The sequence below is a fragment of the Phacochoerus africanus genome, chromosome 14, assembly GCF_016906955.1.
Source record: "Phacochoerus africanus isolate WHEZ1 chromosome 14, ROS_Pafr_v1, whole genome shotgun sequence".
Taxonomy (NCBI): domain Eukaryota; kingdom Metazoa; phylum Chordata; class Mammalia; order Artiodactyla; family Suidae; genus Phacochoerus; species Phacochoerus africanus.
In genome coordinates, this window is record NC_062557.1 from 22,347,956 (window position 1) to 22,369,419 (window position 21,464).

Consider the following 21,464-nt stretch of genomic DNA (forward strand, 5'->3'; position numbering starts at 1 on the left):
AATACGCTAAGGATCCTGCATTGCCAGGAGCTGTGGTGTAGGTCATAGCTTGGATCTGGCTTTGCTGTGGCTGTGGTGTAGGCTGGCAGCTGCAGCTCTGATTCAACCCCTAGCGTGGGAATTTCCATATGCCATACCTGAGGCCCTAAAAAGACCAAAAAAGAAAAACAAAAGTTTGTTTTTTTTTTTTTAAAACCAGTTATCCCAATCTGGACATATACAAACTATTTCACAGAGGGATTACTGGGAGCAAAAAAAGGGTGAGGGAATTATTGGATTCTGCATTTCTATAAGCACAGAGGTTGATGAATTTGCATTGAAGAACTGTCATAAATACCAACTGAAAACAAATTACTTTCACTCAGGGCCTCAAAGTAAATGGAACTTAATTTGAATCCATGAAGTTTAAGAAACCAAAAATTTTTTAAAAACCAACTATTAGAACGGGAAGGAAATCTACACACGTTCTTTATATACACAGATCTGCCAAACTTCAAGACACTCTTCAGGAGACTAGATTAAACACAACCCCAACAATCATATTTGTTACCACAATCAAAGCCCCAGACGAGTTAAGACCTTTGATTGTGAACCTGCATATCAACAACAGAACACTCGGGATTGATGATGGCAGGTGAATCCAGGGCCACCAAAAAGAGAGTTTGTTTGGGGGTTATCTTCAATGTTACAAGAGCCACTGTCATATACTGCAAGAAATGACTGCCATAATCCACTGAAGACCTAATGGAGACACTTATCTTCAAATAATTAGCCCCTGGAAAAAAAAAGGGTATTCACTAAGTAGAATATATTCAAAAAAGCATTTACTAAGTAGAATTAAGTATTTCGTAAAGCCTGTGTTGTTTCTCTCCATGAAGTTCTATTCGGTACTTTTTTTTTAAAGGGCCGTGCTGCAGCACATGGATGTTCCCAGGCTAGGGGTCGAATAGGAACTGCAGCCACTGGCCTACGCCACAGCAACACCAGATCCAAGCCGAATCTGTGACCTACACCGCAGCTTGTGGCAACACCAGATCCTTAACCCACTGAGTGAGGCCAGAGATCAAACCCACACCCTCATGGATACTGGTCAGGTTCTTAATCTTCTGAACCACAACCGGAACTCCTCTACTCAGTATTTTTAAATATTCCTCTATGATAATACTAAGAAATGCTGGTCAATTTTGCCGGTGGCTCCCCAGGCTCAAAGGCTTGGGAGTGAGAGTGAGGCAAAAAAAAAAGTCAGAAACACTCTTTCTCTCTTCCTCAATGCCTTGGACTTTCAAAGCTAGGCAAAGGCAATGATTCTGCATTTAATCACCAGATGAATAAGAAATAGCTTTGAATTTAGAAGAAACATAAAGGAGTTTAAGAACATTCAGTAAAGAGCACCGCCTCTATTTCCTTGCAGAGTAGCTCTCGGGAACTGCCAAAGAACCTCATTTTGACATGGAACACCCCATCTACTCTAATCCGGGCCATATCACTCAAGAGACAGTCAACCGGAACTCTGCCAACTTCTGCTCCGGGGCTGTGTGAAGAACAGCAGCAACAAGAGCCTACTTTGAGAAGGAGATCAACAATCACACTCAAGAAGAAAAGAAGTTATTTGGCAAAGGGAAGCATGTTGCCAAAATGTTAGTCACAGCTTCAAGGTCCTGGTTTGTGTTTCTGCAACTATTCTTTGCTTTGACAGAGTCCATTCTCTGGCCCAGGAAACCCAGCTCAGCTTCTGTCACCCTTCCCATTTGAAGCAGCCAGGAATCCTTTCAATTTGGTGGTATCAAACTGTGACACAGACAAGATGCCCACCAGAGACTAAAAAGGAAGAAAAAAATGTGTAATTTGCCATTCTCCACTGAGGACTGGCTCCAGAAGAGCAATGGAAACACAGGACAGGATAGGAAAAATGGAAAATCATTATGTGAAAGAAGCAGGCTATACCAAGTCTGCCTACAGCTCTGGGCCTCCACAACTTATTTCAAAACTTTCTTGAAAACAAACCAGAATAACATAATGTAGGTTGAAATGACAGCAAAATATTAAGGAAGTTTCTACCCCCAAATAAGTATACAGATGGGTCACATCCTGATAAGCCCATAGTAAACTAAGAATACCCTCAGTCAAAATACATTTAATAGGGAGTTCCCATTGTGGCTCAGTGGTATCAAATCTGACTAGTATCCATAAGGATGCAGATTTGCCCCCGGCCTCGCTCAGTAGGTTAAGGATCCGGTGTGGCCATGAGCTGTGGTGTAGGTCGCAGATGCAGCTCCGATTCAACCCCTAGCCCAGGAACTTGCACATGAGGCCCTAAAGAAGAAAATACATTTAATACATCTAACCTACTTTAAACATGCTCAGAATACTTATACGAGCTTACAGTTGGGCAAAATCATCTAACACTAAGCCTGTTTATCATAAAGTATTGAATATCTCATGTAATTCATGTAATTTATTGAATAGTGTATTAAAAGTGAAAAACAACAGTTGTATGGGCACAGATGGTTATAAGCATATCAGTTGTTTACCCTTGTGATGGTTGGCTGACTGCAAGCTTCTGTTATCTGCTGCCTCTCAGCATCACAAAAAAGTATTGTACCAAATACCAATATCCCAGGAAAAGATCAAAATTAATTCAGGGAGCTCCCTGGTGGCACCCTGGGTTAAGGATCCAGTGTTCTCACTGCTGTGGCTTGGGTCGCTGCTGTGGCCCAGGTGCGATCCCTGGCCCCAGAACTCCAGCATGCCACAGGTGTGTGTGTGTGGGGGGGGTTCAGAGTACCAAAGAAATTCCAGAAACACATAAAACTGAAGTACACTTTCTACCAAAGGCACATCACCTATAATTTACTGTGACGTTGGAACCACGGCAATCAGGGACTTTCCGTATATATGGCAGCTCTCCCTGGGGTTCATACGAAGACCTTGGTTTGCTGAAAGAGCCTGAACCAGCAGCCCATGATTTTCAGAATTACTTCAGAGCCATAGGAATACAGATTCAAGAACACCAGGCTCCTCTCCCCAGTCGAAGAGCCCAAGAAGTCAAGAAAGAACATCTGACAATTTTCTCTTCAAAGGAACAGAATTCCTCTATTCTCGTCATAAAAGCCATCGAGGGAAGCTGAAAATTCCGCACTTCTCAACACCTTCCACCATCCCCTCATTTCACCTTTGTGCTGACATCACCTAACTAATCAGTACTGACGAAGGTAAACAGTACTCTGATATTAAGTGTGAGGGAGCATTAGAGACTGCCCCCTCTCGAGCAAATGCACATCAGACTTCAGAAATGCCAAGACTTTCAGGCACACTTCGAAGCTAAACAAGTTCACCTACGGGCAAAGGGTTTAGAGTATTCTTTCCAAAAAAAAAAACAAGAACAATCAAGATGTTAAAGGATTAACAATAAAGTTGTCCACAGGCAGTCCCTACCGACTGGCAATGGGGCCAAAATGACTGGACCAAAACAAAAGGCTCAACTGTCTAAAACATTATTTTTCAAAGAGTTCATGAGGAAAGTGTTTGTCAAGAGAAAAATACTCTGGCGGCTAAAAAATAAAATACTGCATTCTCCCCCATTCCCCATTAATTGACCTCATTCATTCCCAATTCTAACTTCCCCATCTCCGTCCTGATGGCAGCCAATACAGTGTAACACAACACTATCACATTTTTGGCTACTCAAAGGTGACACTGAGAAAAGTTTAAAAATTGGACATGTATCAAATCAAAACCAACTCTTTCCTGGCACACAAAAATGAGTAAGGCTAAAAGAAGAAACTGAGAAAGACAAGTCTTCTAAATATCACTATCTCAATTTTGTTTTCAGAGATGGCTTCCTTGCAATCACTTTAAAGATCGTTTTTGGTTAACAATCTTTTAGAGGCAGAGAGGTCTCAAACCCACATTTCCAAAGGGAAAAGAATAAGACAGTTTAATGATCTGCCTCAAAGTTACTTAGTAAATCCAAGGTTCCCTGAGGTTCTCTTCTGGTTTGTCAACAGGAGAAGAAAAAAAAGAAAAAAAAAGTCACCAAGAACGTGCAGTTAAGTCATTCAGAAACTGAAATGTAAGGCAAAAACAACAGCATGAAAAAGGAGGTGGATCCTGGGGGGAGGGGGCCAGATCTAAGACTTCACACCCCTCCAACCTGAACCCCCAAACTGCCGATTGGTCCTGTGCAAACCCCAACGTTTCCCAATCCCAATCTTTAACTCAGTTCTGATTTCTTCTCACCTAACGCTCTCAAGATTCCCTCTAGGGTAAGCAATCTCCTCAGCTATCCTTTCAACCATAGGTTTTCACTCACCAACGCCCCCCACCCCCAAATGTCTCAGTGGCCTCCTCACCAAGAGTATCCTGTTAATTACCAGTTCCCGACAGGTCCTCCATTCCCATCTCCCTTTTTGCGCACGGTTACCTTGTTCCTCACCCTGAGTTGCCGTCTTACTCACCTTACCCAACCCCTCAGGATCCCTTATTTCCTGTCTCTCAGTAACCTTCCTCCCCATTTCAGTCAGCACTCGCCCCACACCAATTCCGGACCACTTCTCGAGACTAGACTCCCCCCGCCCGCTCTCCTCCAGGTTTCTCAGACCCAGCCCACAGCCTCCCTCCCTTCAGGCCCCGCCCCCAGGACCCCTCTCTCCCACAGGCCCTCCTCCAATGTCCCCCTCGCTCCTCAAGCCCCGCCCCAATCCCCCCTCCCCCGGCTCTCCCTCCCATTCGGGTCCGCAGGTCATTTCAGCGATAGATCCAGCCTCCCCGGTGTCTTTCCGACCTGGCCGCAGCGGCTCCGGGAGCGAATCCTCCGCCACCTCCGCTCCGGCCCCGTCCCGTCCTGCTCGCCCCCCGGCAAGCTCCTTTTCTCGCCGCCGCCGCCCCTTTTGCCAACCCGGAAATGGATCTGCTCCCACCGTCCCCAGCGTCCGCGAACAAAATGGAGGAGGGGGAAAAAGGAGGAGGGAGCAGAGCGTGAAAAGGCGCTACACGCATGCGCTCCCTGGAAGGCCCGCCCCGTGCCGGCGCACGTAAAGGCGGAAGCGGTCCGGCGGCCACCATCTTGGGAAGGTCGCAAGAATTTCGCTTAACAGCTGGAAGCACGATTTTCAGCTTTGGCTGCAACTGGAATCACTTGGGAAGACTTGACTAACTAGAGACGCCCGAGTTCCACCCCGAGAGCTTCTAATCTAATTGATCGTGGGTACGCTAGGTTTCGGAACTTTTAAAATTGCGTAGGTGATTCCAACATGTTACTGAGGGGGTGAATCACTGAGCGGAACAGTCTTGAATATCTATCTCTGTTACACGCGCGCACAAACACACCCTGTAAATCTTTTCTAATTTCGAGTTAACGAAGAACCCACCGTAGTCAACCCTGCAAGGGCTCAGTAGTCAAGCTCCAGTTGTCATGGCAACAGATGGGCAGGCCCGGCTAAGCAGTCTTCGTTAACGTCATCTTAGCCACCTGACTGAACGCTCTTGAACTTCCATCTCCTAGTTCCCGGGCCGGGGGTTCCTCAGTTTCCACGGATGGCGGTTGGTGGTACGGACCCTCCCAGCTGCTTGGATCAGGGAAAGGAATCGGTACCCTTCCTGGTGGGGCTGCTGTTAACTCCATACCAGCAGACTAATGTTCCCACGCTAGTCCACCCATGGAAGCACTTTTCCATTGGAATCAACCCCATTGCTTTATATCCTCAAAATGTTCTTGGGGGCTCTCCATCATACTTCTTTAAGTTGAATACGAAGTAAGGGAACAGAATTGGGACTTAGTTCTTACCACTTGCTAACCGCATGCCCTTGGGACTCAGCTACTCAATCTGTAAAACGGGTCTAATAGTGCCTCTCCCAACCGCTTCATAGGGTTGTTGGAAGGCTCAAATGAAGTAATGAATGGGAAAGCACATGGTAAATCATAAGCTGTTATTATTTTTGTTTTCCTTCTATTCTGCGATGAGTAGTGCTGGGCACCACCCATTAGTCAAGTAGAGGTCACATCATTCATTGAGTACTTGCTGTGGGCCAGGCTCTGGGCTAGGCATCAGAAGATGGCTACAGAGGTGACTAAACAGAGCCTCTGCCCTTAGGGAACTCACTGGGTCGTGGGCAGATTGGCATGTAAACACCTGGCAGAGATACATGTCAACATGAAAAGTGCCATAGGGACATATGGGCTGTGGGACCTCAGAGGAAGGAGTGATTACTTCCTCCTAAAGAGTTGGAGAAGCTTTCATAAATAGCTTTGAACTTGGCCTTGAAGGATGAGTAGAATTTTGTTACTAATCAGGGAAGGCAAGGAATACATTCCAGGCATAGGGGTCAGTAGGTACAAAGACAAAAATTTTCAGGTATGTAGGTCTGTATGTCCTGTATGAAGTCCTGTATGAAGGTGAGATGACTGGGCTAGAAAGATGGTAGATTTAAACTCCCAGCTCTTTTTTTTTTTTTAAGGGCCATACCTGCCACATATGGAGGTTCCCAGGCTAGAGGTCAAATCAGAGCTACAGCTGCTGGCCTACGCCACAGCCACAGTAATGCCTTATCCAAGCCACGTCTGCGACCTACACCACAGCTCACGACAACGCCAGATCCTTGACCCACTGAGCGAGGCCAGAGATGGAACCCACACCTCATGGTTCCTAGTCAGATTCCTTTCTGCTGCACCACGAAGGGAACCCCAAACTCCCAGCTCTTCATCCCCATCTCCATTCTGTCCTCTCTTCACTCACTATACACGTGCAGACCTACTTTCTAGTGCTGCCATGCACCAGGGGGTTCCTCAAGGCTCCGTAGTGGTTGTTCTCTGTCCCTTCCTCATATTTCAAACTTTAGCTCCAATGTCACCTCCTCAGAGTGAATTCCCTGCCCACTACCTCATTGTCTATGACGTCACTCCATGATAAGAGCAATCAGTGGGGTGAGCAACATTTTGTGTGTGTGTGTGTGTGTGTGTGTGTGTGTCTTTTTAGGCCCGCACCTGCGGCATGTGGAAGTACCCAGGCTAGGGGTCTAATCAGAGCTGTAGCCGCCAGCCTACACTACAGCCACAGCAACTTGGGATCTGAGCGGCATCTGCAACCTACACCACAGCTCATGGCAATGCCAGGGATCGAATCTGCATCCTCATGGATGCTAATCAGATTTGTTTCCGCTGAGCCATGATGTAAACCCCAGGCACATCTTACCTAGACTTGGGGATATAGGTACAAGCTACATAAAGTAGTATCTAAGAAAGCCCAGAATTAAACCCACGCACCTACAGCCAACTAATCTGTGACAAAGGAGGCAAGAATATACAATGTAGGGAGTTCCCGTGGTGGCGCAGTGGTTAACAAATCCGACTAGGAACCATGAGGTTGCGGGTTCGATCCCTGGCCTTGCTCAGTGGGTTAAGGGTCCGGTGTTGCCACAAGCTGTGGTGTAGGTCGCAGACGCGGCTGGGATTCTGCGCTGTTGTGGCTCTGGCGTAGGCTGGTGGCTACAGCTCCGATTGGGACTCCTAGCCTAGGAACCTCCATATGCCAAGGGAGCAGCCCAAGAAATGGCAAAAAGACAAAAAAAAAAAAAAAGGAATATACAATGGAGAAAGGACAGCTTGTTCAATAAGTGGTGCTGGGAAAACTGGACAGCCACATGGAAAAGAATGAAATTAGAACACTCCCTAACACCATACACAAAAATCAACTCCAAATGGATTAAAGACCTAGATATAAGACCAGACACTATAAAACTCTTAGAGGAAAACATAGGCCAAACACTCTCTGACATAAACGACAGCAACATCTTCTCAGATCCACCTCTCAGAGTATTGACAACAAAAACAAAAATAAACAAATGGGACCTAATCAAAATTTTTGCACAGCAAAGGAAACTCTAAACAACACAAAAAGAAAACCCACAGAATGGGAGAAAATCTTTGCAAGTGAATCGGCTGACAAGGGATTAATCTCCAAAATTTATAAACAACTTCTGCAGCTCCATACCAAAAAACAAGCCTATCAAAAAATGGGCAGAAGATCTAAACAGACAGTTCTCCAAAGAAAACATACAGATGGCCGAGAAAACACATGAAACATCACTCATTATTAGAGAGATGCAAATCAAAACCACTCTGAGGTACCACCTTACACCAGCCAGAATGGCCATCATCAAAAAGTCTACAAACAATAAGTGCTGGAGAGGGTGTGGAGAAAAAGGAACCCTAGTACACTCTTGGTGAGATTGTAAATTAGTGCAACCACTGTGGAAAGCAGTATGGAGATTCCTCAGAAAACTAAACAGAACTACCATTTGATCCAGCAATTCCATTCCTGGGCATCTACCCAGAGAAAACCACGACTCGCAAAGACACATGCACTCCAATGTTCATTGTAGCACTATTTACAATAGCTAAAACATGGAAATAACCTAAATGTCCATCGACAGAGGTATGGATTAAGAAGATGTGGTACATATACACAATGGAATATTACTCAGCCATTAAAAGGATGAAATACCAGCATTTTTTGCAACATGGATGGACCTAGAAACTATCATGCTAAGTGAAGTCAGCCATAAGATGAGACACCAACATCAAATGCTTTCACTGACATATGGAATATGAAAAAAGGACAGACGGAACTTCTTTGCAGAACAGATGCTGACTCACAGACATTGAAAAACTTATGGTCTCCGGAGGAGACAGTTTGGGGGGTGGGGGGATGTGCCTGGGCTGTGGGATGGAAATCCTGTGAAATGAGATTGTTATGATCATTATACAACTACAGATGTGATAAATTCATTTGAGCAATAAAAATAAATATTCTAGTATATTTAGAGCTAAAAAAAAAAAAAAAAGAAGAAGAAAGTATCTAAGTGGAGACGAATGAGTAAGTAGAAACTGGTAGCTAAGAGCGGAGGGGAGGGAAACGCATTCCAGGCCAGAGGGAGAATATGTGCAAAATAGGATGAGTGATGGCACATTGCAAAAACTGAGAGCGTTTTGAGGTAGGTAGAGCTAGAACTGATGGGAGAGGCAAGAAATTCGATTGAAGAAGTAATCATAACACTTGATGTTCATTAACACCTACTGTGTGCCAGGCACTGTCATAACTCCCCATGTCACAAGTCCTTTATCCTCAGGATAATTTTCTGAGGTAGGTGTTACTAACTCCATTTTACAGAGGAAGAAACTAAGATACAGGAAAGTTAACTATCTTTTTTTCTTGCCCCTTCGGGGCCACACCCGTGGCATATGGAGGTTCCCAGGCCAGGGGTCAAATCAGAGCTACAGTTGCCAGCCTACACCACAGCCACAGCAACACAGGATCCGAGCCGAGTCTGTGATCCACACCACAGCTCACTGTAACACTGGGTCCCTAACCCGTCAATGAGGCCAGGGATCACCTGCATCCTCAGGGATGCTAGTGGGATTCGTTTCTGCTGCGCCATGATGGGAACTCCCAAAAAGTTAACCATTTTACCCAAAGTCATATGCTGCAGGTACAGCCCTTAAAAAAAAAAAAAAGAAAAAAAAAGATTTAAAAAAATCAATATAATGCCCTCACCAAAAAAATAAAAATAAAAATAAGAGGAAATCATTTCAATACGTCAATGCTCAGGTATCATGACACTGGAAGATGTATAGTGAGGTAGTCAGATGCTTGCAGTCACACCTAGAATCATTAAGAATGTGACAGGGGGAGTTCCCGTCGTGACGCAGTGGTTAACGAATCCGACTGGGAACCATGAGGTTTCGGGTTCGGTCCCTGCCCCTGCTCAGTGGGTTAACGATCCGGCGTTGCCGTGACTGTGGTGTAGGTTGCAGACTCGGCTCGGATCCCGCGTTGCTGTGGCTCTGGCGTAGGCCGGTGGCTGCAGCTCCAATTCGACCCCTAGCCTGGGAACCTCCATATGCCACAGGAGTGGCCCAAAGAAATGGCAAAAAGACAAAAAAAAAAAGAATGTGACAGGGGACAAATGTAGACTGACCTAAGGTGTTGTATGGGCAGTGTTGTCATTTGTGATACGATTTTTGCAAATGATAAACAACTCTTGTGAAAGTTCTGAACAGCAAAACAACAGAGTGTATTCTTGGAAAAGAAAGATTACATTAAATATGTGGGAAAATATTTTACGTTTGTATTTTTCTGTTCTGACAATATGACAGGCTAAGTACCTTGGAGACCATCACTGTAAAAATAACAAAAATCCTAGATAAAAATTTGTTCACTCTTAAATGCTTGATGAAAAAGTGAGGAACTTTCAAGGTAAACAAAATAAGGGAAGGCAGGAGTTCCTAAAGAGAGGTAAGTGGAACACTGAAGCAGGCTTTTGCTCTGAGGACACTTGCCTAACTAGATGAACTTGAGCTTTTGTCACTGTCTTGTGGGAAAATAAAACATTCCAGGACCTTCTCAACAGGGGAGTTTAATAGGAGATTCTTGGAGTTCCCTGGTGGCTCAGCCGGTTAATGATCTGGTGGTGTCACTGTGGTGGCTCTGGTTATAGGGGTGGCATGGGTTCAGTCCCTGACCTGAGAACTCCTTCCCTTTTTTCTTTTTTAAGGGCAGTACCTGTGACATATGGAAGTTCTCAGGCTAGGGGTCCAATCAGAGCTATAGGTGCTGGCCACGGCCACAGGAACTCAGAATCCAAGCCACGTTTGTGACCTACACCACAGCTCACAGCAACACTGGATCCTTAACCCACTGAGTGAGGCCAGGGATCAAACCCTCATCCTCATGTATTCTAGTCGGATTTGTTTCCGCTGAACCATGACGGGAACTCCTGACCTGAGAACTACATGCCTTAGGTGCAGCCAAAAACCAACCAAACAAAAAAACCCTGGAGATTCTCCTTTATAGAGATGGGACCCCAAAGGACTGCGTCCTCATGGTAAGGATGAATTAGAAATACATATGGGAGTTCCCGTTGTGGCGCAGTGGTTAACGAATCCGACTAGGAACCATGAGGTTGCAGGTTCGGTCCCTGCCCTTGCTCAGTGGGTTAACGATCCGGCGTTGCTGTGAGCTGTGGTGTAGGTCGCAGACGCGGCTCAGATCCCGCGTTGCTGTGGCTCTGGCGTAGGCCGGTGGCTACAGCTCCGATTCGACCCCTAGCCTGGGAACCTCCATATGCCACGGGAGCGGCCCAAGAAATAGCAACAACAACAACAACAAAAGACAAAAAAAAAAGAAAGAAATACATATGTCTCTCGAGTCCCCATCGTGGCACAGCGGAAATGAATCCAACTAGGAACCATGAGGTCGCCGGTTTGAGTCGCTGGACTCACTTAGTGGGATAAGGATCCGTCGTTGCCATGAGCTGTGGTGTAGGTCCCAGACGTGGCTCGGATCTGGCATTGTTGTGGCTGTGGTGTAGACCGGCAGCTGTAGCTCCAATTGGACCCCTAGTCTGGGAACTTCCATATGCTGCAGGTACAGCCCTGAAAAGCAAAAAAGAAAGAAAGAAAGAAAGGGAAAGAAGGAAATACACGTGTTTCCTCCTCCCTAGGGTGTAGGGTTAATGGAGATAGATTCTAGCCTCAGATGATAATAGATTTGTCACATAGAATGTTCAGTAGGACATTGAAAGTCATGTGGATAATTCTTGGTTGTGTGGAATGGTCCCTTGCATTGCCACAATCTAGCACACTTGACACCTGCCATCAAATGCCGGTAGCACATCCTTATCAAGATGAACAAAAAAACCTCCACAAATTTCTAAAATGCCCACGTGGAAAACCACTAACCCATTCTATACTGTCCTGTTGCCATGGACCAATCTGTGAAAGACTATTATCCATTGTGAAAAGTTAGATTTTATCTCAAGGACAAGAGGCAAACCATTAGCTGGTTTAAACTAAGAAGTGCCATGACCCACTTTGCCTTCTAGAAAGATCTCTCTGTCTGTACCATGGAGGATGCATTAGAGGGGGGCCAGCTTAAAGGCAGGATGCTCCTCGGGAGGCTGCTGTGGACATCTAAGTGAGAGATGATGGATGCCTGCCCCAAGGGGCAGCTGGGCACTGGCTGGGCTCAAAGACTCTGGAGGCAGGGCTGCCTGTGTGCAGAGCCCAAGACCTCAAGTCTTAGTTCTCCCCACTCCTGAATAGGGTGAGCCCTTGGGCAAACTACTCAGCCTCTACCAGCCTCAGGCTCTCCATCTGTAAAGTAAAGACTAAATGGAATGCCCCTGAACCACGTACACACATGGAAAGCACTCACTGACCTTAGCCGTGATCGCTATGAGGTATCAGAGGCAGAGATGATGCGTTTTTTCTAGAGATATTTAGGTAGAATGTGAGGGCTGAAGACAGGAGCCAAAGACGATTTCCAAGTTACTGGCTTGAACTCTTGGGTGCAAATGATGCCAACCCTGAGTTAGAGAGGGTCGAGGAGGTCGAGGAGGCGCCTGATGGGTGAGGGCGGGAAGAAGGGTTCATTAGGCCACTGGATATTAGGGTCTAGAACTTAGAAGAGCAATCCTAGCAATTTGTGACTCACAAACCGTGGTAGCTAGTCTCCAAAGACAGCCCCTAATGACCCGGGCCTCCTGGAATTCATTGAATCTGGGCCAGCTTGTGACCCCCTTTAATGCAGCTGTACCAGGTCTAGAACTAAGCCTTCAGAAGACCTTGTGCTTTTGGGACCCACCCCCCCAAGCTCCCATGTGAGAAATCAGATAGTCCGTTGTAGAAACCATCTGGGGGAGAGGTTTGACATGCAGAGAGAGAGAGATCCAGCCACCCCAGGCTTCCAGCTCTTCCAACAGGTTTGAGATGAGTAAGCCAATCATTTGGCACACCCCAGCTCCAGTCACCTTCTGACTGCAGCCACCTGAGACACCCCAAGGGAGACAGCAGAACAGTCCAGCTAAAGCTCCATGAGCCTGGAGGATGGTAAGAAGTTATAAAAGTATCGCTGCTTAAAGCCGCTAAGTTTCGGAGTTCCCACTGTGGCACGGTGGAAACAAATCTGACTAGGAACCATGAGGTTGCAGGTTTGATCCCTGGCCTCGCTCAGTGGGTTCAGGATCTGGCAGTTGCTGTGAGCTGTGGTGTAGGTCGCAGGTGCGGCTCAGATCCTGTGTTGCTGGCGCCTCTGCCATAGGCCGGCAGCTACAGCTCTGATTCAACCCCTCGCCTGGGAACCTTCATGTGCCGTGGGTGCGGCACTAAAAAGACAAAAATAAATAAATAAATAAAGCCACTAAGTTTCGGATCATTTGTTACACAGCAATAGATCCCCAAACAAATATATTGATGAAATAGAAGCCCATGTGTACAGAGGGACAAGAGGAAGGCTTAGGACAGAGCCAAAGAACCCCACGGGCAAGGACTGAGCTGAAGGAGAAGGCCAGCAAGGGAGACTGAGAAAGAGAGGACAGAGGGGAATCCTGAGGGCAACCGAAGTAGCCCTGCGTGTTCAGGAAGGGAGAATGGTCAGAAATAGCAAATGCCAGAGAGGCCAACTGTGAGATAAGTGTCTGTTGGATTTGGTAACCTGGGAATCAGTGACCTTGGCAAGAACAGCTCCAGTGAGTAATGAGAGCAGAATCCAGATGCACTGGGTGGAAGGATGAAAAGGAAACAATGCGACAAAACCAAACCAACTAGAGTTACACCTGTTGACCTAGAAGAATCGCCCAAGCCTAACCTCCAGGAGGAAAGTTGCTAAACATTGTATACAGTAGGACAGTATTTAAATAAAGTTTTAAAAATGTGAATATTAAAACTCTTTTTCTTTTTTTTGGTCTTTTGCCTTTTCTGAGGCCGCTCCCGTGACATATGGAGGTTCCCAGGCTAGGGGTCAAATCAGAGCTGTAGCCGCTGGCCTACACCAGAGCCACAGCAACGCCAGATCCGAGCTGCACCTGTAACCCACACCACAGCCCACGGCAACGCCGGATCCTTAACCCACTGAGCGAGGCCAGGGATCGAACCCGCAACCTCATGGTTCCTAGTCGGATCCGTTAACTACTGAGCCACGACAGGAATTCCGAAAAACTTTTTTTTCAGGGCCGCATCCAAGGCATATGGAACTTTTCCGAGCTAGGAGTCAAATCGGAGCTGTAACCACCAGCGTGCACCACAGCCACAGCAACACCACATGCAAGCCAAGTCTGCAACCTACAGCACAGATCATGGAAACAGTGGATCCTTAACCCACTGCGTGAGGCCAGGGCTCAAACCTGCATCCTCATGGATATCAGTTGGGTTCGTTATCTCTGAGCCACGACGAGAACTCCCTAAAAACTCTTAAAGCTCACTAATAAGGAATTCTCTGGTGGCTCAGTGAGTTAAGGATCTGGCATTGTCACAGGTCTGATCCCTGGGCCCAGAACTTCTGCAATGCTGTGGGCGGGGTCAAAAAAAGAAATAGTTTTTTTTGCTATTAAGGCCACACCTGAAACATATGGAAGTTCCCAGGCTAGGGGCTGAATTGGAGCTATGGCTGCCAACCTATGCCATGGCCACAGGAACGCAGGATCTGAGCGACATCTGCGACCTACAACATAGCTCCCAGCAATGTCGGATCCTTGACCCACTGAGCAAGGCCAGGGATTGAACCCACATCCTCAGGGATACTAGTTGGATTTGGTTCTGCTGCTCCACAATGGGAACTCCAAATAATCCAATTTTTATTTATTTATTTATTTATTTATTTGTCTTTATTGCCATTTCTTGGGCCGCTCCTGCAGCATATGGAGGTTCCCAGGCTAGGGGTCGAATCGGAGCTGTAGCCACTGGCCTACGCCACAGCCACAGCCACACCAGATCTGAGCAGTGTCTGTGACCTACACTACAGCTCAAGGCAATGCCGGATCCTTAACCCACTGAGCAAGGCCAGGGATCGAACCCGCAACCTCATGGTTCCTAGTCGGATTCGTTAACCACTGCGCCACCACGGGAACTCCCAAAAAATCCAATTTTTAAATGGGCAAAGGAGCTTGCAGTAGATTGATGAATAATGCCCCTCCCCAATTCACGTTTACCCAGAACCTCAGAATTTGACTTAATTTGGAAATAAGGTCTTTGCATATGGAATTAGTTAAACTGAGGCCAGGAATCGAACCCATGTCCTCATGGATACTAGTCGGGTTCGTTAACCTCTGAGCCACGATGGGAACTCCCCGCTATATTGTTTTTAGATGTATACATATGTACTGAAAGTTTACAGAAATACAGGGAAATGATACTACCCTCAGGAGAAAGGAAGAGGATGTGACTGCAGACAGGTACCAGGAAACTCAGCTATAGGGCAATATTTCATTTCTTAAGGTGAGTGGTGGAGACTTGGGTGTTTATTACATGTCTTTAAATTTTTGTGTGACTGAACTATTTCGCAACAGGAGTTCCCGTGGTGGCTCAGGGGAAACAAATCTGACCAGTATCCATGAGGAGGCAGGTTCGATCCCTGGCCTCACTCAGTGGGTTAAGGATCTGGCATTGCTATGAGCTGCAGCGTAGTTCTAAGACATGGCTTGGATCTGGTGTTGCTGTGGCTGTGGTGTAGGCCAGTGGCTATGGCTCTGATTCAACCCCTAGCCTGTGAGTCTCCATATGCCTTGGGTACTACCCCAAAAGACAAAAAAGAAAAAAAATTAACATTTTAAAAAAAGAAAGAAATATTTCACAACATATTCAAAACTAAATTTTTGGGAATTCCGTTATGGCGCAGCAGGTTAAGTATCTGGTGTTGTCACTGCAGTAGCCCAAGTCGCTGCTGTGGCAAAGGTTCAGTTCCTGGCCTAGGAACTTCCACACGCCATAGGCTCCGCCAAAAATAAAAAATGGGAGTTCCCATTGTGGCGCAGTGGTTAACGAATTCGACTAGGAACCATGAGGTTGTGGGTTCGGTCCCTGCCCTTGCTCAGTGGGTTAACGATCTGGCGTTGTCGTGAGCTGTGGTGTAGGTTGCAGACGCGGCTCGGATCCCGTGTTGCTGTGGCTCTGGCGTAGGCCAGTGGTTACAGCTCCGATTCAACCCCTAGCCTGGGAACCTCCATATGCCACGGGAGCAGCCCAAGAAACGACAAAAATAATAATAATAAAAAAAAAGTGAAAATAACTTTTTTAATAAGAGTGAATGGGAGTCTGGGAAATAAAAAAAGATCTGGGGGGGGAGTTCCCGTCGTGGCTCAGCAGTTAACGAATCTGACTAGGAACCATGAGGTTTCAGGTTCGATCCCTGGCCTTGCTCAACAGGTTAAGGATCCGGCGTTGCCGTGAGCTGTGGTGTAGGTTGCAGACGCAGCTCGGATCCCCAGTTGCTGTGGCCATGGTGTAGGCCGTCGGCTACAGCTCCGATTCGGCCCCTAGCCTGGGAATCTCCATATGCCTTGGGAGTGGCCCTAGAAAAGGCAAAAAGACCAAAAAAAAAAGAAAAAAAAGAAAAAAAAAGAAAGGTCTGGGGGCTAAAAAAAAAAAAAAGAGTGAATGGTTGGGACACACACAATAATTCCAAGATGCAAAAAAATCACCTGTCAAGAGAAAAAAAGTGTCTTTTTTTTTTTTTGGCCACTCAGCATATGGAGTTCCTGGGCCAGGGATCAGATCTTTGCTGCAGCTGCAGCAACACCGAATCCTTAACCCACTGTGTTGAGCCTGGGATCAAAATTGCACTCCAGTGCTGCAGAGATGCCATGCCAATCCCCATCCCACTTCACCACAGTGGGAACTCCATGTGTCTTTTTTTTTGGTCTTTTCTAGGGCTGCACCCACAGCATATGGAAATTCCCAGAGTAGGGGTTGAACCGTAGCTGCAGCTGCCAGCTTACACCACAGCTGCATCAACGCCAGATCCCAGCCAGCCTTCCACCTACACCGAAGCTCACGGCAGTGCTGGATGCTTAACCCCACTAAACGAGGCCAGGGATCAAACGCACGTCCTCAGGATACTAGTCAGGTTCTTAACCTGCTGAGCCACAATGGGAACTCTGGAAAGGGTTTTGTTTTTTGGGTTTTTTTTTTTTTTGGCTTTTTGCCATTTCTAGGGCCGCTCCTGAGGCATATGGAGGTTCCCAGGCTAGGGGTCGAATCGGAGCTACAGCTGCCGGCTTACGGCACAGCCACAGCAACTCGGGATCCAAGCCGCGTCTGCAAACTACACCACAGCTCACAACAACGCCGGATCCTTAACGCACTGACCGAGGCCGGGGATCGAACCCTCAACTTCATGGTTCCTAGTCGGATTCGCTAACCACTGAGCCACGACGGGAACTCCTGGAAAGGGTTTTTTTAAATGGAGAGTTCAAAGAGTTAAAATGCTTAATGGGAAAGAGCCTGTAGAAAAGCGGAGAATGAAAGAGATGGGTTATTCTGGTTAATTATCTCATGCCTGGAGAGAAACCCTCTGAGAGATTCAATGTATATCCCCCCTCCCCCATGCTGTCCCTGCGCTCTGGGTCCCAGGCCTCCTCCCGATCCCCCAGCGAGGCAAGAAAGTCTTGGTGGTGACACCTAGTGGATACAATGGGTACTGCTTAAATTCTTCACTATGCTCACCAGATCCAGAGGGCATCTTACTATGCGAGTTCTCTGCCCACGCCAAATTATTTTCATCCTTTTGCCCTTTGCTAACCCAGCCTAGGAGGAGCCAGGTTACTAAGTACACTCATCCTCTTTCGCCATGCCCAGAGAGCCTTCCATCTCTCCTGTCTTCAGGGGCAGCTCTCAAGGCCCGACAATGCCTCCTAGTGCTTCATCCTTGACTTCTCATTCCCACAGCTGGCGTCAAACACTTTGTCTGCTTCAAGGCCTGGGTCATCTCTTCCAAGAAGTATTCTCTGATTGTCCCCCACCCCCCATTCCTAGACCAGTAGACTCTCCTTGGCTTAACTCCTAGAGTACGCATCATCTTGTGTCTTAACCCCCTCTGAGGACTCCTATTTCAAACAACCTAATTTATTCATTCAGCAAGTATGTATTGAGTGTCTTTTTGGTGCCAAGTACTGTTCTAGGTACTGAAGAGTGAACAAGACAGACTCATGATGCTTACATTCTAGGGTGAGGGGAGCAAATACACAAAGAAGTATAAGAGATGTCTGGTAGCGGTGAGTGCCTTGAAGACAATACAGGAGGATTAGGGGAGAGAGGGTGGGGGTGGGTGGAATCAGAGTAAGAGCAAAGTTAAAATCCCTGAGGGTTTTTAAGAAAGGCTCAGGGAAGAACAAAGTTAAAATCTCTGAGACAAGAATGATTGTCATGTGTTTCAGGAACAGTTAAGTCAGCAGTGTGGCAAGTGAGAGAAGGGAGAGGAGGTGAGGTCCAAGGGAGAGGATTTTGATTTTTTTTTGTCTTTTTTGTTGTTGTTGTTGTTGTTGTTGTTGCTATTTCTTGGGCCGCTCCCTCGGCATATGGAGGTTCCCAGGCTAGGGGTCGAATCGGAGTTGTAGCCACCGGCCTACACCAGAGCCACAGCAACTCGGGATCCGAGCTGCGTCTGCAACCTACACCACAGCTCACAGCAACGCTGGATCGTTAACCCACTGAGCAGGGGCAGGGACCGAACCCACAACCTCATGGTTCCTAGTCGGATTCGTTAACCACTGCGCCACGACGGGAACTCCGGATTTTGATTTTTAATCTAAGTGTTATCAAAAACAAAGAAGTGTTGGAGTTCCTGCTGTGACGCAAAGGGATCTGAAGCATCTTGGGAGCACTGGGATGCAGGTTCAAACCCCAGCCCAGCACAGTGGTTAAGGATACGGCATTGCTACTGATGCGGCTTAGGCTGCAACTGCAGCGTGGATCTGATCCCTGATCCATATAACATAAGGCAGTCAAAAAAAAAAAAAATACATGGAGGAATGTTGGAGTTCCCTGGTGGCTCTGTGGGTTAAAGATCCAGTGATGTCACAGCTGTGGCTCGGGTTGAATCCCTGGACATGGACAAACAAAACAGAGGAGGAATTGTTTTAGTTGAAATGTAATATTACAGTGAAATGTATCAATCTCATGACAATAAACACACACACACAGGTGTAACCACATCCAGGTCAGGATATAGAGCACTGGAGTTCCCGTCATGGCTCAGTGGTTAGCAAATCTGACTAGGAACCATGAGGTGGCAGGTTCGATCCCTGGCCTCGCTCAGTGGGTTAAGGATCTGGTGTTGCCGTGAGCTGTGGTGTAGTTTGCAGACGAGGCTTGGATCTGGCGTTGCTGTGGCTGTGGTGTAGGCCGGCAGCTGTAGCTCCGATTAGACCCCTAGCCTGGGAATCTCCATAAGCCGCAGATGCAGACCTAAAAAGCAAAAAAAAAAAATATATATATATATATATGTGTGTATATATATATGTATATACATATATATATACATAGAACATTATTATCACCACTGAGGGCTTTTGCATACCCCTTCAATACTCTCTTCCAACCCATGAGTAACCACTATTTTCACTTCTATCCCATAATTTTGCCTGTTTTTGAATTTCCCTAAGCAGAATTATACCATGTGTAGTCTTTGTTTACTCAATAGTATGTCTATGAGGGAGTTCCCATCATGGCGCAGTGGTTAACGAATCTGACTAGGAACCATGAGGTTGCGGGTTCGGTCCCGGCCCTTGCTCAGTGGGTTAACGATCCGGCGTTACCGGGAGCTGTGGTGTAGGTCGCAGACTCGGCTCGGATCCCGCATTGCTGTGGCTCTGGCGTAGGCCGGTGGCTACAGCTCCGATTCGACCCCTAGCCTGGGAACCTCCATATGCCGAGGGAGTGGCCCAAGAAATAGCAACAACAACAACAACAACAACGACAAAAGACAAAAAAAAAAACCAAAAAAGTCTTTCTGTGGACATAAGCATTCAGTTCTCTTGGATATACACCTAGGAGTGGAAATGCTAGCTCACAAGTGTAGTGTACATTTAGGTTTGGTTTTGTCTTGTTTTCGTTTTTTGTTTTTGGCTGCACCCACGTCATGCAGAAATTCCCAGGCCAGGGACTGAAACGCGCCACAGCTGTAACCAGAGCCACAGCAGGGACAATGCTGGATCCTTACCCCACTGAGCCACGAGGGAACTCCCCATCTAACTTTAGTAGACACAACCAAAGAATTTTCCAAACTGTTGTACCAATTTACACTCCCACCAGTGAAGTGCTATTTGTCCCATATCCTCATTGATTCTTGGTATCTCTGCATTATTTGATTAGGTTTCTAAAAGAGCCCCCTGGGGAGTTCCTTGGTGGCACAGCAGATTAAGGATCCTGAGTTGTCACTGCTGTGGCGCAGTTTCATTCCTTGGCTGGGGAACTTCTGCATGTTATAGGAGCAGCAAAAAAAAAAAAAAAAAAAAAAAGGAGCACCCTGGCTGCAGTGTGGAAAAACTGGTGGGATTAAGGGTGCATTAGGAAGAGGAAGCCGAGAGAGCCCAGGTAGGAGGCTAGCGCAGTCGCCCAGGGAAGACATGAAAGTGGTTTGGACTAGGTGGTTATAAAGACATCGTAGCGAAGTGGACCGATTGGGATGTGTTCTGGAATTGCAGCCACCAGGCCCACGAGACGAGTGAGGGATGAAAGGCATTAAGGGTGAGTCCTAGATTCTTGGCTGGAAATCTTGAGTGGCTGAGAGGACCATTTTCCAAGATGCAGAAGACTGAGGGAATAACTGACCAGGACCAGGAAGGTCAAGGGCTCTGGCGTAGCTGTTTCGGTATGCCACGTCTCCTGGGGCTCAGGCTCTCTTTAGAGCCCAACAGTGGGCTCTAGATGCCCCACATGTTAGTATAACTGGTAGACACTGCTTGTGTGCCGAATGCACGCTGTCTGGGTAGCGGCTGGTGAACACACCTGCTGTCTGCAGTGGACAGATCTGGGTTAGGGGCCCCATTTTTCTCCCTCACTCACCCTGAGATTTGGACATTATGCTGACACTGCTCAGCTTCCAGCTTCCACATGGCAGTGTTAGGATAAAATGCGAGCACCTATCCTGGAACATGGAAGAATGAAAACATTCACACTTCCAGGTTCCAGGCACTAGGTGGCACGTTGCACAAGGTCAGCACCTTTTCCTCTCACCCACATTTTCTTTATTTATTTAAAAAAATGAGGAGTTCCCGTTGTGGCGCAGTTGTTAACGAATCCGACTAGGAACCATGAGGTTGCGGGTTCAATCTTGCCCTTGCTCGGTGGGTTAATGATCCGGCGTTGCCGTGAGCTGTGGTGTAGGTTGCAGACGCGGCTTGGATCCCGCGTTGCTGTGGCTCTGGCGTAGGCCGGTGGCTACAGCTCCGATTCTACCCCTAGCCTGGGAATCTCCATATGCCGCGGGAGCAGCCCTAGAAAAGGCAAAAAGACAAAAAAATAAATAAATAAAAATAAAAAATAAAAAAGTGGGGTGGGGTGGGGCACACCAGTAGCATGAGGAATCAAACCCATGCCATAGCAGCAACCAGAGCCACAGCCGTGACAATGCAAGGTCCTTAACCCACTGAGCCACAAGGGAACTCCTCGCCCACATTTTCCAAGTCACTCCAGA

At 47.0% G+C, this 21,464-nt stretch overlaps 1 protein-coding gene across 3 annotated transcripts in view; it reads right to left on the reverse strand.

Annotated features, from left to right (window-relative positions):
- Positions 1-4,946, reverse strand: part of WIPF2 (WAS/WASL interacting protein family member 2) — a 44,428-nt gene extending 39,482 nt beyond the window's left edge. The window contains exon 1 of one of the 3 annotated variants that reach the window (XM_047757026.1): positions 4,784-4,946. The gene's annotated coding sequence lies outside the window, so the exon portion shown is untranslated. Of the gene's footprint in view, positions 1-4,457; positions 4,555-4,783 lie in introns of those variants that run through there. The other 2 variants (XM_047757023.1, XM_047757024.1) reach the window with 2 other exon arrangements.
- Between the last annotated feature and the right edge of the window lie 16,518 nt (positions 4,947-21,464).